At 40.7% G+C, this 14,425-nt stretch overlaps 1 long non-coding RNA gene across 1 annotated transcript in view; it reads left to right on the top strand.

Moving 5' to 3' along the window:
• The window catches only part of LOC111923313 (uncharacterized), a 16,998-nt gene extending 2,573 nt beyond the window's left edge, over window positions 1-14,425 (top strand). The window contains exon 3 of the long non-coding RNA XR_002861007.2: window positions 11,378-14,425. This is a non-coding gene — a long non-coding RNA (uncharacterized LOC111923313). The remainder of the gene's footprint in view (window positions 1-11,377) is intronic.

Genomic DNA, 14,425 nt, shown 5'->3' with positions numbered 1-14,425 from the left:
ACTTCAATGTCTTCCTTGCAGTGAGGGACCCAAAACTAAAGACAGGACTTGAGGTGCAGATGCTTTAGTTTCCTCACAACCCAGGGAGAGGTGTGAAAGGACAGACTTTAGGTACTGTGCTCTGACCTGTGCTGACCTCACTAAGCAAGGCTAAGTATTTCTTTCTTAATGCAGTGTGTTCCTGGGTTATCAATTAACTGTGTAGGCCCTAAAAGTGAAGCATGTCACTTCACAATTTCATGGAACTGCAACATGCTACTGAAGGAACTCTCATGATTTATTCATGAAATTTTATCAACCTGCCCAAGCTGTAGGTGTTCATTCACTTTTATTGACACATCCTCTCAATTGCTGTTTTGAGAGCATTGGTTAAGTGACTCAAATTAAAACAGGTGACCCCACAGAAACAAGCAATTTCTGAATTCCCTTTCCCTGGTCACAGCTGTGCCACAAAGCTGTTTCCCTATCTCTACATTATTTCCATGCATTCTTGCTGGATGTATTCCAGTGTTCTCCAAAAGACCCTATTGCACAGAGCATGGTTGTTATTGAGCACAATCATTTCCACCTCCCAACCTGCTGCTTCCACAGTGCAGGCATTGTATCAGTGTTTTTGCTTAGACTCCTTCAGATGCATCACTCTGGGCTTCTTCTTTCCCCGAGAAACAGTCTAGTATACAGGGACTGTTGGATATATTTTGGCTCTTCTCTTCCCTATATGCCAACTAAATATTGTCACAGTGAGGTATGATTTTTCCCTCAAAGGTCTGCCAGGAAACAAACCTGGATAGACAGAGGATGTTGAGAATGAACTCTCATTTTATATGAGAGCTGATTGGTTGCATCTTTTTTTGGTTTTAAGTAAATTTTTATTAGTAGAACTACAAACATCTTTTCTACCGAAGACTGATCTTTACCCTAGCAGCATAAGCAAAATTATTCTTAGCTCCCCTTTTTTTTCTGATAAGACCCAAGGGTAACTTAAGAAATACTGAGAGAATTAAAATCTTGGATGGCTAAATGAAAAGCTAAAGTGAAAAACCGCAAATGAAGTAAGAAGAATTAATGAGCCCATGAGGTCACTGCTGGTGTTCAGCTCATGTCAGGAGGCAGGGGACTTGCAGTCATGCACATGGCAGCTATCACCCGCCATGGAGAAAGGAGGGTGGAGTCCACATCCCATCAATGAGCTCATCTGCACTTTCCATATTTTTGGAGCACAACTGCTGCTGTTTTAGCAGGAATTGAGCTCAGCCCTGCCAGCCAAGGGGTGTAGGGGGTCAGGAATTTCCAGACTGCTCCTCAGTCTAGTCCACCACCCCAGCTGATGTTGTTTACAAGTCCCTGTACCCTCTCTGCTTAAAGAGAAATCTAGATCCACCTACTCTCTGCACTTTCTGACATGATGTATCACAGAGCTGATCTTGGCCAGCCTGGGAATCTGTCCCACAAACACAGTTGCATGCACCGGTGAAAACTGGTTGTCATATTAGGTGTCTGTGGGTGCCAAAACCACAGGGCAAATTAAAAAAGTTAGTCATGTTTCTCAGGGCCAAAGTATATTAACCTGAAATGGAGAAATACTTACACAGTATTCAGGGAGGCTCCCAGTTCTCTTCCCTACTACCAGCCAAAGCATCAGATACAGTGTTTAATATGCATTGTGCATTGCACTCAGTCTGGTTTGGACAGCAGAGATCTCAGGGACCTCTTTTTCCCACCTGCATAAGCAGCTGGAAGAGCTTGTCCCCATGCAGAGATGAGGAAGACCAGCTTTTTAACATACAGCAGAGCTGGGTATACAAAAGTGGGTACATGGAACAACACCTCTTCCCATGTAGGTTTTTGGGGGGTGGGTTGGGTTTTTCGTTGGTTTTTTTTTTTTGCTCCCTCCAGCAGTTTTCCAGCCATGCTTCAGAACTTTTCAGGTCTGTAAAAAGAACAGCAAGGATCTGAACAAAATTGTTCTTGTGCTTTTTTAGAGCCCCTTGCTTATTGTGCTGCTACAGCGATGGGTGAAAGAACGTGGGCACAAAACTGGGTTTGTCTGCTGCAGGTTTCCTTCAGCTAATTCAGGTTTTGCAAGTCATGATGTGAGTTTTTCACCCTGAAAGAGTAAAATTGAAAAAGTCACTGATGATTTGTTCTTTGGCTCTATATTGGTGCCAATGCATCATTTAGCGCTACAGCAACCATCAATACCCATTCAGCCACTATCACACAGCTTTTCCCTTACATTCACTGTGTCATTTAGAAAGTGATAAAAATCCCAGCTTAGAGCAGTATATTCTTTTGTGGTCCCCTAGTTCCAGCAACCTTTTAAGGTATTGGACAAAATTAGCAACAAATTACTTTATGAATACCAAGTCCTTTTGTTGCAGTGTTCTTAAGGTTTATACTGTCAGATTTGAATTAAATATAACAAAAATTAAGCTGCTCTGCGCGGCTGCTTGCTTAGACAGTGAGGTAATTATATATAATAAGGAGATCTGTTTAGCAATCACTCCTAGTCATGGCAACCTCATACCATTCTTGTGCTTAACTTGAAGACAGATTGTTACATTGTTTTGGAATGTGGGAAACCAGCAATAGAAGTGGCACACCATAAACTTAATACATAGAGTAGGATTTTTGACATTGCCAGCTGCAGTAAATTAATTGTTACCAATTAATTTTTTTCAGGGAGTATGGTTTTGCACATGGGCTAAAAAGCTAAGATGCTCAGTAACTTGTACACTGTTCCTTCAGAAAAAATACCATTATGTCTAATTTTTTGTTCATCAAAAAAAAAAAACAACAACTCTATGGGCACTGTTTTTTGTTTGTTTTGAAAGGAGATCACAGCATGAAATAGTCATTGTCCTATCTGTATTCCCAATGAGATGTGATGGCAGTAGTAACAAACATCCTGGAAGAGACATCTTCACCAGTGAGTCCTGCCCCAGCATTTCCCCAGTGCCTTCCTTTGAACCGTTGTGCCATGAGCTAAGATAACAGCAGTGTATGCTACTGTGAATTTACAGTGCCAGTGATTTTTTTATTTGGGCATACTAACAGAAATTGAGAGTTCAGACAGTATTTCACACATGACACAAGGACTTTTGCTCCCTCTTGCCCAAGCAGCCCTGAGGGCACACACCCTGTTTACTCTGAGGGATGGAAAGGGGAATTTTATAAATAATGCATTTTTTTCCTGTGTTGGTTAAGTGTCTTGTCCAGGGTTAGATAAACAGCTCTATTTTGGGACTCTCCTTCACAAGTGCGTGGCATTTTAAACTCAGAAAAGCAGCTGGAAAAGAAAATGTCACATTTAGTTCTGTTCAAGACTGAGTTTTGAATCTTGGCTAAGCTTAACCAGCCAATCAAGGAATGTAAGTCAGCTTGCTGATTTGCGCCTTCGAAAAGGAAACAGCTCCAGCCTAGCCACATACAAAATAAACAGCCATGCTTTTCTAAGGGGACAATACACAAAGCTGTGAAAGTCTTCTCAGCAGAGCAGGAGGAGAGCTGGGAGGGAGGCAGCACCGGGAAGAACTCATTTGGCACTGAGGGGTTTTATGAAATATTTGAGACACATTTCAAAATTGAGAGTGAAAACAGAGCAGAAACCTCTCATAGAGCAGCAGCAGCCAAGTCGAGCTCCCAAACATCTCAAGTGCAGCTTCCACGCTGGGACTGTGACACAAGCCAGCAGCACAACTATTTGGCATAGGCAGCATCTCGGAAATCCAAAGGTCCATCTGTGGGAGAAAGTTATTGGGTGAGGAGGTGATGAGGTAGCCAGGAAAAGCACATGAACACCAAGAAAAGCAAAGAACTGCACTATGGAATCACTAATTCAGGAAAGAGTTCAGTGTCACTGTGCATAGTGCCATTGGAACATCGAGCCCATGCTTCAAGAAGGCTGAAAAGACAAATAAGAGAACCATGGGGGAAGGAAAGCAGAGAGAACAGAGAGGAGAATCACTGTGCTTGTGTCTACTTGGCCCTGTTGCTACCCTCGAAAATGATGCAGCTTTGTGGGGGACAGTGAGCCAGCCCATGGTACACCCAAAGAGAGCTTCTAGGAGCCACCTGTCCCCAGCAGGTTTCCTGTTTCATGTTAATTTTATGTTTTTCCTTGGTTATCTCCTTGGAACCCCCCTGACCTACAGGGCATGGAAAGTCCGCTTCTCTGTAAGCCCCTTGGCATTCACTCGTAGATTTCTTGGGACAAAGAGATGGATTAAAAGCCTCCAGGAGAGCAGATACAAAGCTCCATCTCTCTTTCTCCTGCATTGCTCCAAAGAGCTGATTTTCACCCAAACAGCCTTGTTAAAGGCTAAAGCTAAAATCACAATGGCAGCTCGGGAGAGGTGAGGGACCTCTGCATCCCACTGACCCCCCAGCCGTGATACAGCATATATCGAAATAATACAGCAAGAGTTGTATCACAGTTCATAGCAACATCTGTGTGGGCAGCCTGGGACTCTCCAGCCTGAGAAGAGGGAACTTGATCTTCCATGTGCTGGTGTCTGCAGCAAAGTGCACAAGGGGGAGATTTGTGGCTCCTTCTCAGTATCTAAGACCTAAGGACATGAAATGAATTATCTTGCAACAGAACTGGAATAAACTTTTCCATGTGGCACATAAATAAGCTGAAATACAGATAATTCTGGAAGCCAAAAGTATAGTATGGTTGAAAATGTAATTTGACAAATTCATGGAGGAAAATCTATCGTGGCTTGTGGAACACAAAGCCACAAGTCTCCAGCTCAGAAGATCCCTGAGTAACAGGGAGGAAAAAGCTTTATTACACATTAGATCCCTTCCTGCACTCCTTTTTTAATTTTCATAGGAAGCAGAAAATATTGTCTGGTCTGACACACTAATGCTATCCCAGTGTTCCCAAATTAGCTGCCCAGCCTGCTGTCACTGGAGTGTCCTAAGACCCAGCTGTATGGCTGGCTGTACCCTGCAGGATCTACTGGGAAAACTTCCTGTCTCCTATCTTCAACTACTCTCCCCCTGTGTAGGGTATGCCCTGTGCCTTTTGGATCTCAGATATACAAAGATATACTCCATGAGGAAGTATGCATTATATAGGTTATATTATAGAGTGGAATAAAATATTCGTTTGAAAAGCTTGATCAGGGTCACATCCTAAATTAAGTAGAAAGGAAGATTCCTGTCCAAATCTTGCAGACGGCTGGGGGTGGCAGCCAGTCTGCCTCAGGCTTTAGTCCTATTTTCTCCTAGAGCACACTGAACTCATCATCTCATTGAACAAGCTTTAGCAGTGAGCAACTGTGAATAAGCTAAATCCAGAGAAGTCTGCATGGAGAGGAGACAAAAATGCAGTGTTCTTTTCCAGAGAGCAGAGCTATCCATGAAAAAAGTAGAAGTAATCCAGTCATTCTCAAAAACAAACAAGGAAAAATAAAACCCTCCTCTTCTCTTTTATCATAATGATCTTTATATAATCACCTTTGGACACAAAGCTGGCATGGAAAATTCCAGTCCAAATGGTGAAGGTTTGAGAAACTTAGAGACATGAAACAAGGAAGCTATAGATGAAACCAGATTTTCAACTACCTCAGGCAGATGCAATCAGTCTTCTCATTGAAGGGTGTGAAATCCATTTACTGATAAGATACAGTGCACCCAAGATGAAAATCCCCTGTTCTTGTGCACAGGACCCAGAGTATGCAAGTGCAGCCTGTCTGATAAAAACTGCTGTGCCCACCCTGCTCTCCATCACATTTCACAATTGCAGCATCTTACATATAGGTGTAACCAACATTTCAGAGGGATTGAGCTGAAAATGTCCTCTGAGCAACTTTTCACAAGGGCAGGTAGTGATAGGACATGGGGAATAGTTTTAAACAAAAAAGAGGAGAGATTTGGGTTAGATATTAGGAAGAAATTCTTTACTCAGAGTGTAAGGAGGCACTGAAAGACTTTACCCAGAGAACTCGTGGATGCCTCATCCCTGAAAGTGTTCAAGGACAGGCTGGATCAGGCTCTGAGCAACCTGGCCTAATGGAAGGTGTCCCTGCCCATGGCAGGGGGTTGGAATGAGAGGACCTTAAAGGTCATTTCCAACCCAAACCATTATGTTATTATGTCATTCTGTGATTTGTAACTCCTCTCTTCTGTGTCCATCTGAAAATATCAGTTCTGCTCTTATACTGCCCAAAGACCTTAGGGAGCACCTGGCAGACTTTCTATTTAGAATTAATTCTAGATTACTGCTTCACACAAATTTTGCTCTTCTTGGACAGATTCAACAGGCTTAAAGGAAGCAGGAGCACTGTTTCTAAAAATAGAACTGATAGATAACTGTGGTCTCCACAGGCTGCCTGTTGGGTCTGCTCTGATGTAGTAATGAATAGAGTGGTGTTGTAAAAGCCTTGCTGTAGAACAGCATTCTCCTGATAAGCTTCTCCTGAACAAAAGAAGAAAATTACATCTACCTGGCCATGTTACATTGAGGATAAAGCACAAGCTGATGTTCATATGTTCATATTCATAAAAGATGTTCATATGTTTAATGAACATTAAACATACGATGTTCCTGGTGTTGATGTGGTCTTCCTACTTGCACTTCTCTTACATTTCTTCAGTATCTCTTGTTACATGACTGGCTTGTTTTGTTTAGGTTGAATGTTTTCCTAACTCTCTTTCACTCTTTGCTTTCTTTAAATTTGTTAGGTATTGCTCCGGGACACAAAGTAAGCAGGAAATCTTGTGAGACATCTTTTTTTCAACTTCAGTAAAATGTAGTTTGAAAAGCAGAGCTTGTGTCCTCTTTAGGCAGAGAAGCCAGAGAAATGGAACTGTGCATTTATAACCTGCACAGCTTGTCACTAAGCTCATGTATTCTGCTACCAGCACTGAATATGCTATCTTAAACACAAAAATTCAGGCCTCTGTGTCAAAATCTGTAGGCACCTGAATCAAAATCGAATCACTTTTCCTGTTCTATCAGTGTTCTTTACTGACTGAGTGCCATAAGCAAAGCATCTTCCTTATTGCACCACTGGTATTAAAGATCCTTCAAGAAAAACCTAGGTTCTCCATTAAAGATGCATTTATTGAATTTGCATACATTTATTTGGGGGATATAAATAAAGTTTAGTAAAACTCTCTTCCTGAAGCAAAAGAGCATCTAGGTCAGTCATTGCTACTGTTGCTCTGCAGTGTTAATGAGAGAAAATGTAATAATTTTTTGTCATTTGGAATATGACTCAGAATAAGAGACAGACAATCTACTGATTAGGAAAGGGGGGGGGTTGTTAATTTAATTAAGGAGTCACTTAATGAATTAAAATGGTAGATCTAAGTATCTAAGCCTGCAAAAATTTCAGGAACACTGTAAGCTTTTGTATTTCAAAAGCAGATTGGGTTAAGATTATTTATCCTTAAGAGGTGACATCTCAGCTTTGCAGATGGGGAGAGGACTTTGAGTTCTAGAGAGATTAGTCACTGCCAGTAACATCACCATGATACAATAAAGAAAGTATATTTTTGGGTATAATGTTAACTGCTACATGGGAGAGCAGTTTCATAGCTGAGGTAAAGGTTTGTTACTTTTAATGAAAAATGTTAACAGGGTAGGCAATCAATTTTTTTTCTTAAATATTCTTTTGTCCAGTATTTCAGACCATAAAGGTTTGGATATGTACAAGCTGAAACACGGAAGCTGAAACTGCATGTGCTATTTTTTAGCCAAATATTTCATCAGGCTGGATACCTAGTGGCTATTATTAAAGAGTTTTAAAGTTTAACTGTACTTTGGAAATAAAATTTCTCTTTTTAAAGAAAAAAACAAACCAAACACTTGCTAAAGAAAATATTTTTTTGTTGAGAAAACCAAAACAGTAACATATTTAAGTCTCGGTGCATGACCCAGAATTAAAAAACAGATATTTTCCCTAGGAATATCCATTTCATCAAATTTTCCACTTTTATAAGCTGTTGTTTTTCTACACACAAGGTAGCACAGAAGTTTCATGACCAGTTTTCTGTTACCTTTACTATAATTTCTTACTTTATATATTATGCTCACCTTTGAGCTGGGTTACACAGCTGCTGGCTGCCCCTACCCCGTCAGGTTTATGCACCTGTTGTTGCTGGGAATCAGAATAGTTTGTGCTGGAAAGGGCCTTAAAGATCATCTTGTTCCAACCCTCTGCCATGGGCAGGGACACCTTCCACTAGCCCAGGTTGCTCAGAGCTCCATCCAACCTGGCCTTGGACATTTCCAGGGATGGGGCAGCCAGAGCTTCCTGGGCACCCTGTGCCAGCGCCTCACCAGTATCACAGGGAAGAATTTCTTCCTAATATCCTATCCAAACCTACCCTCTCTCAGTTAGAGTCCATTCCCTCCTACCCTGTCACTCCAGGCTCTTGTAAATAGTTTATCTCCATCTTTCTTGTCTGCTCCTCTCAGGTACTGGAAGGCCACAATGAGGTCACTCCAAAGCCTTCCTTTCTCCAGGCTGAACAATCCCAATTCTCCCAGCCTTTCATCACAGTAAAGCTTCTCCATCCCTCTGATCTCCTTGGTGTCCCTCTGTTGGGCTGTAAAAAACGAGGGATGGGACTACCAATGCTATTCAAATGATTTATTGCTCAAATACATCAGATAAAGCCTAAGTCTGAAGGCATGAGAATTAGAGGAGTAACAAGTGGGCCATAGCTCAAAGGTGGTCATGAGTTTCTTTGTTACACAGCAATATATAACATTTTGGTCCAATAGACAATTGACACGGGGTTTATTTTTACTTTCTCACCTATCATCATTGCTAAGTTGCGCCGCATTGCGTTTTTCAGCCAATAGACTGCTAGCTCACGTACACACATATGCTTCTAGTGTAACCTCTAGATTCCTAGCTCACTCTATGAAATCACACTATTACCCTTTAAAACCCTCCACCATCTTACTCAATACAGTTTCTTACTTACTTAAGGCATATTCTTACTTGAAATTATAGGGACAAAAGTTTATTATTTCTCTACTTAATACCTGTGTACCTTTATCATTACATTAATCCAAGCTCCTTCCAAGGCTGTAAGTCAAACCCTTCATTATCTGTGGAAGTTTCTATTTTTCCATTTCATCCCTTCTCTGGACTCACCCCAGCAGTTTCACATCCCTCCTGTGCTGGGATCCCTGGGCTGGAGGTAGCTCTGTAGTGGTCTCAGCAGAGTGGGGCAGAATCCTCCCCTCCCCTGCTGCCCACATTGGGGGCTCAGCCCAGCACAGGGGGGTTCTGGGTCCCACTGCACGTGGCCTAGGCATTGACATCTCTCATCCTACTTCTCCCAGGGCTGCTCCATCTGCTCATTCTCCAGCCTGATTAATAACAAAAAGGCTTCACTTGGAGCTTATTTATATCTTACTAGTTTTAAAGCAGGCTGTCTTCCACCAGAGCTTGATATAAGCAAGCATTTCCTTCACACATTTATTAGCAAGCAGATGCCTTCAGCTCCTCTGCAAGAGTAAAATCTTCAGTCAACTCCTAACTCCATTTGGTCATTTAAAATGCCACTTGCTCCAGAGAGGCAGGTTCTAGATTGCCTCTCATCCCCTCACTGTGCTTTTCCAAAGCAACAGGGTCTTATGCGGAAGGAAAGCTATTCCATGAGGGGCTTAATCTGATTTTTTCCAGCCATCCCTTGCAGTGTTGTGTAGCTGTAGAAGGGGTGACTGGTGATTCTCGGGCACCAGCTACGGCTGTTTCATATTGGGATGTCTCAGTCATATGAAGACTCAACAATGGGATTATTTCTTTGTCATGGGCAGAAGCTCAGCCAGGCTGCAGCAGGGACAGGAGGAGGGGAGTGGAAGAAAAAAGACAGGGGAACAGAGAAGCTGAAATTAAGAACCTATATGATAGCCAGAAACTGCAGTAAAAGACAGGATTGTGCCTAGCAATATGGTTTTTAATTGGCTGATAAGAATCCAATGTGTTGTTTGGGTAAGGATACTGTGCCTTATAAGCAGAGCCAGTCGTGAGAGGGGAGAACAGAGCAAATCTCCAGTTTTTGCTTCTGCTCATCTCTTCTGCTCAGACTCCCAAGCGGCAATGCTGGTCTCCACCTTCTGCACTGGGCTTGAATTGTCAGGTTTTGGAGCTTCAGCTGGTCTGAACCTGTCACTCTTCAGGGATTTTTGGTGACTGAAGACAAGATGAAGACCAGGCCCTTCATTATAAAAATAACTATACTCTGTTAGCAATAAGAGGAGGGAAGACATCCAAAGAGGAGGGAGGGCTTAGAGTGGATGTCAAGTGAGCCAGGCTCCCTAACATCATCTAGAGCCTTGACACAGATCCCCATTGTGTCAGAATGTCTTTTAATTTTTAATCCTTCTTGGAGTGGGCTTTGGAAAATCACCATCTTTTTGTGCCTCTCTTTACCCACATATGAACTGCAAAATGATAAACACTATTTAACTTCCAGGTCAAGGGAAGCCTGCAGTGTCTGTCTTAATTTGAGTCTTTCACTTGTTCCTTTGTCACACACACAGAGATTAAGAGAGCAGAGTTACTTTGAGGTGTCAGTGGCACCCCAGTATTTCTATGTCCTGCATGTGATGGGTGTGCAGTGGAGCAGCCACAGCTATACCTGGGAATATGGACTCAGAATCAACTTGGTCCTGGCTATTGCTGTTTACTGTGCCAACAGAGGCTTTTACAAAATAATCCTATTTTACAAAAAATAGTAGTTACCAGGAATGTTGTCACCTTCACAATTTGTGAATTGTCACAATTAGTATCTCCTTTCCCTCCCATGAGACTTCCATTAAAAATGAGATCACTCTTCCTGACCTGAGCAACTGAGGTGAATCTCAGCAGGAATTTTTACCAGGGATGCCTTTTGCTCACAATGTCACTACCCATGTCCTACTCAGAAATCACAGTCTACTGTTGAAGCCTGTAAAAATGAAATATGTTTAAACTCCTTGGAACATTTCTACCAGTTTTATTCAGATCAGGTCTATTTTTTAATGCCTAAAGTGGAGATACGCCATGGATGATCTGACAGAGGGACAGAAGGGGAACGTGACACACAATTTTATCATGGTCCTTGTCACACCAGAACCTTCCCAGGAGCCAAAGGCTGTACCTGTGCTCACATAAACTTACCTGATGATCAGGTACATTGCAGATTTCTTCTTTAGAGATAAGTCTCAAATTAATTATTCACAAAGGGAAATACTGGAGCTTTATCTTTGGATTCATGTATGACTTCTTTTCCATCTATTTTTCTTGGGTCCTCCATCTTTCATCTCTTTACTGTTATTCCCTACATCTTCAAGCCTATTTTGAACTCCATTCCTCAGCTATCCAATTTATTATCTCTTTTGTCTTTTCCTCTTCCACTCCAGCCATGGACAACTTGAAAAAATCATTCTTGGACAAGTGATTCTCTTTTTGCCCAGCTACCCATCAGAGGATACATGACTTTGGCACACTGCAGTGTTTCATATTTTGATGGCCAGGGAGCAGCACAGCAGCCATCACCAACACTTACAGCCCAACCCAGCCAGAGTCTGCTGCCCAAAAGCCCAGCCTTGGTCTCATTTTGGATCCTAGCCTCCTGCCACAGCCTTCCAGATTAGTGGGTCCCATGACCATGCCATAAGCTGGGTCAAGAGATGCTCTGGCTGAAAATGAAGGGCTCTCAAAATTTGACTTTTGGGGGTCAGCCTGCTCCTGCCCAGGACTGCACCAAGACTGGGAGTCTCTAAATAACCTCTGGCTGGCAGGCTCCCGTTGATGGCAAGTGGAAAGTAGCACAGCTAGAGACTTTGCCGTGCATTGTTCATGTGTTTGCCAGGAAATTTGGGAGAGAACTCCAGAGTTTTACTGCTGTGTTTCATTGGAATGGCCCCAGTTTTGCAACACCTGGTGTGTAGAAGGCTGTGCAGTGTCTGTAATGTGCTTACATTACATTAATTAATACATACATTATAATTAATGTGCTTACATTACTTTAATACATACACTGTATTAAGGAATACAGCTTCAACCTCTTAAACCATGACCCTTCAAGATGAAGAACTGTAAGAACATAACTTGAATTGTTAAAACTTAAAAAATAAAAACAACCAAAACTTAAAAATATATATTACTCCAATCATAAAGTGACAAAATGAGCTCACTTTAGTAGCTGGAGCACTGCTATTTTTGTAACTAAACCGCTGTTACTGCTTATCATTTACAGAGTGGGTATTGAATAGATCAAGAATGCAAACTTACCTTGTGGAAAAGTCAGGGTTGTGGAGAGGAGCTGAAAAGGTTTCCAATTCAGAGAAAAATCTTGTGACTTCAAAAATCAGTAATGGATTAAAATTTGCTTTCAATTTAATTTAGAACAGTGAACATATTTCCAACAATTCATTTGGATAATGTTTATCCATCTCATTTGAGCTTCTCTTATGTTAAATATGATGTGTTAGCTGGTGTATTTAATATGAAACATGTTAAAGATACTTTAATATAGAAAGGAAATTAAATGAAAACATGATAAAGTCAAAACAGTTTTATTTTATATAAAAAAAAAAGTTTTGATCTTATTAAAATAAATCAAGAAAGTAAAAATGAAATGTTTTGACTTTTCCTTGTTAAAAATACATGTCAATATTGACACGTTCCTGCAAAACATTTGGATTTCAACAAACAGAATTCTTTTTTATAGAAGAATTGTTTCACTGAGCTCTAATTAAAAACTGGCTAACTCACAAATCCCAAAAAATATTGTCAGTGGTTAACTATTACTGAGTCAACTATTTGATGGAAGGGATTAGCTAATGGGACAGTGATATTTAATATTCTGATCTGTGATCCTGAAATAAATATAAAAACATTTCTGAAAAATTTCTAGACACTAAGGGGTTTAGCAGAGTGACCAGGGACATCACAGTGTGGTGGAGATCACTTTGGGAGATCTGTGACTCAAATAGCAGCTGTTTCAAGTCAGGAAAATCCAGACATTGACCCCACAAACAACTCTGCCTTGTCAAGATAGCACCAAGGGGTTTTAATGGGTAAATAACTGAGCAGTGAATGAAAGCAGAGGGGAAACAAGCAAGGTACTGAGAGGAGACCAATGGAGGAATGTGATGTCCTGCTCCGATATCAATAACAAAAACTGTGAAAGTGGAAAAATACACCGAGGAAAGGACAAGTCAAGTTAGTGCCCTTTGTTATGATGATAAAAAGTTACTGGGTTTTTTTTTTAAGGACAGAGTTTGAAAAAAGAGTTCAAAGCAGACAAGTTCAGAGGAAAAATGAAGCAACTTCTTTTACTGATGAGTCTGACCGATCACAAAACATGGTAATTATCAACAGGGTGAGCTTATAATTTCAGGATGTCTTTAAATCAAAACTTAACTGAAGGCACAAGTTATTTTGGTTCAGCCCAAGAGAAGAAGGGGGAAAACTGTCTAACCTGAATTACAGAAAATAACAGAGTAAGTGTTTTTAAAATATCCATTATATTTATAATCTATGGGAGTCTACACATCAATTGTTTGCACATTGTGAGAAATCTGAAGATAGCCAAGATTTTTCAACTGAATCAAATTATGCCAAAAATCAGGAATTTATTATCAACACTGTCAACAGCTGTTGAAAGTCAATGTTTGAATTAAAAACACTGTCCTGGTCGTGGTTTCACAAAACTATTTCTAATTCAAAACTTTGGTCCTAAATCTAATGAGACTGAGCTTTTAACCTTTGTTCTAGGAATAGAAAAAGAGAGCAGATCTGGAATCTCTGCCCTGGTGGCAGGGGAACACACAGATGCAAGACAGATACCCGCTTTCCTTCCCAATTCAAAGCTTCCCTGGGGCCTCCTCCATTGCCCAAAACCTCAGGATATTTTCAGCAAGAAGAACATTTCTGTAGAAACATTTTGCTCTCAGCAAGCACCATTTCATCAGGAAAGAAATTAAGAGCTTGATCAATATAATATCAGTGTTTAATTCCTGCTCATGCTACAAAACTAATTATGCGGAACTAGGTTTGCAATTTATATTTCTATTACGTTCTTCTCTACATGTAAAATGGGAATCTGATCTTCTTCTACCTTTATATCCATTGTAAGGTCCTTGGGCAGAAGACACCTGTGTGTGTATAATTACACACAAAGTAAGAAACATATAAGTTCATTTGTAACAAAGATGGTGCTTGTCCTTCTACTGCTCTATTTTAAAAAAAATACAGCCAACAGTTAGGAAGTGCAAGTCAGAGGTTTTATCTGTTATCCATGACTAGAATATTATATATTTAGAAGAAGTATTGAATTATTTGAAGAAATTAATTTATTGTATGCCATGTGTTTCTTTGCAGGACAATAAGACAGTGGAATAAAATTTTGTTTTAAACATGGAAGGGTTTGCTTTGTTACAATAAATGATCTTTGGAAGAAG

The sequence above is a fragment of the Cyanistes caeruleus genome, chromosome 4, assembly GCF_971803275.1.
Source record: "Cyanistes caeruleus chromosome 4, bCyaCae1.hap1.1, whole genome shotgun sequence".
Classification (NCBI taxonomy): Eukaryota; Metazoa; Chordata; class Aves; order Passeriformes; family Paridae; genus Cyanistes; species Cyanistes caeruleus.
This window is presented reverse-complemented; position numbering and strand designations above follow the sequence as displayed.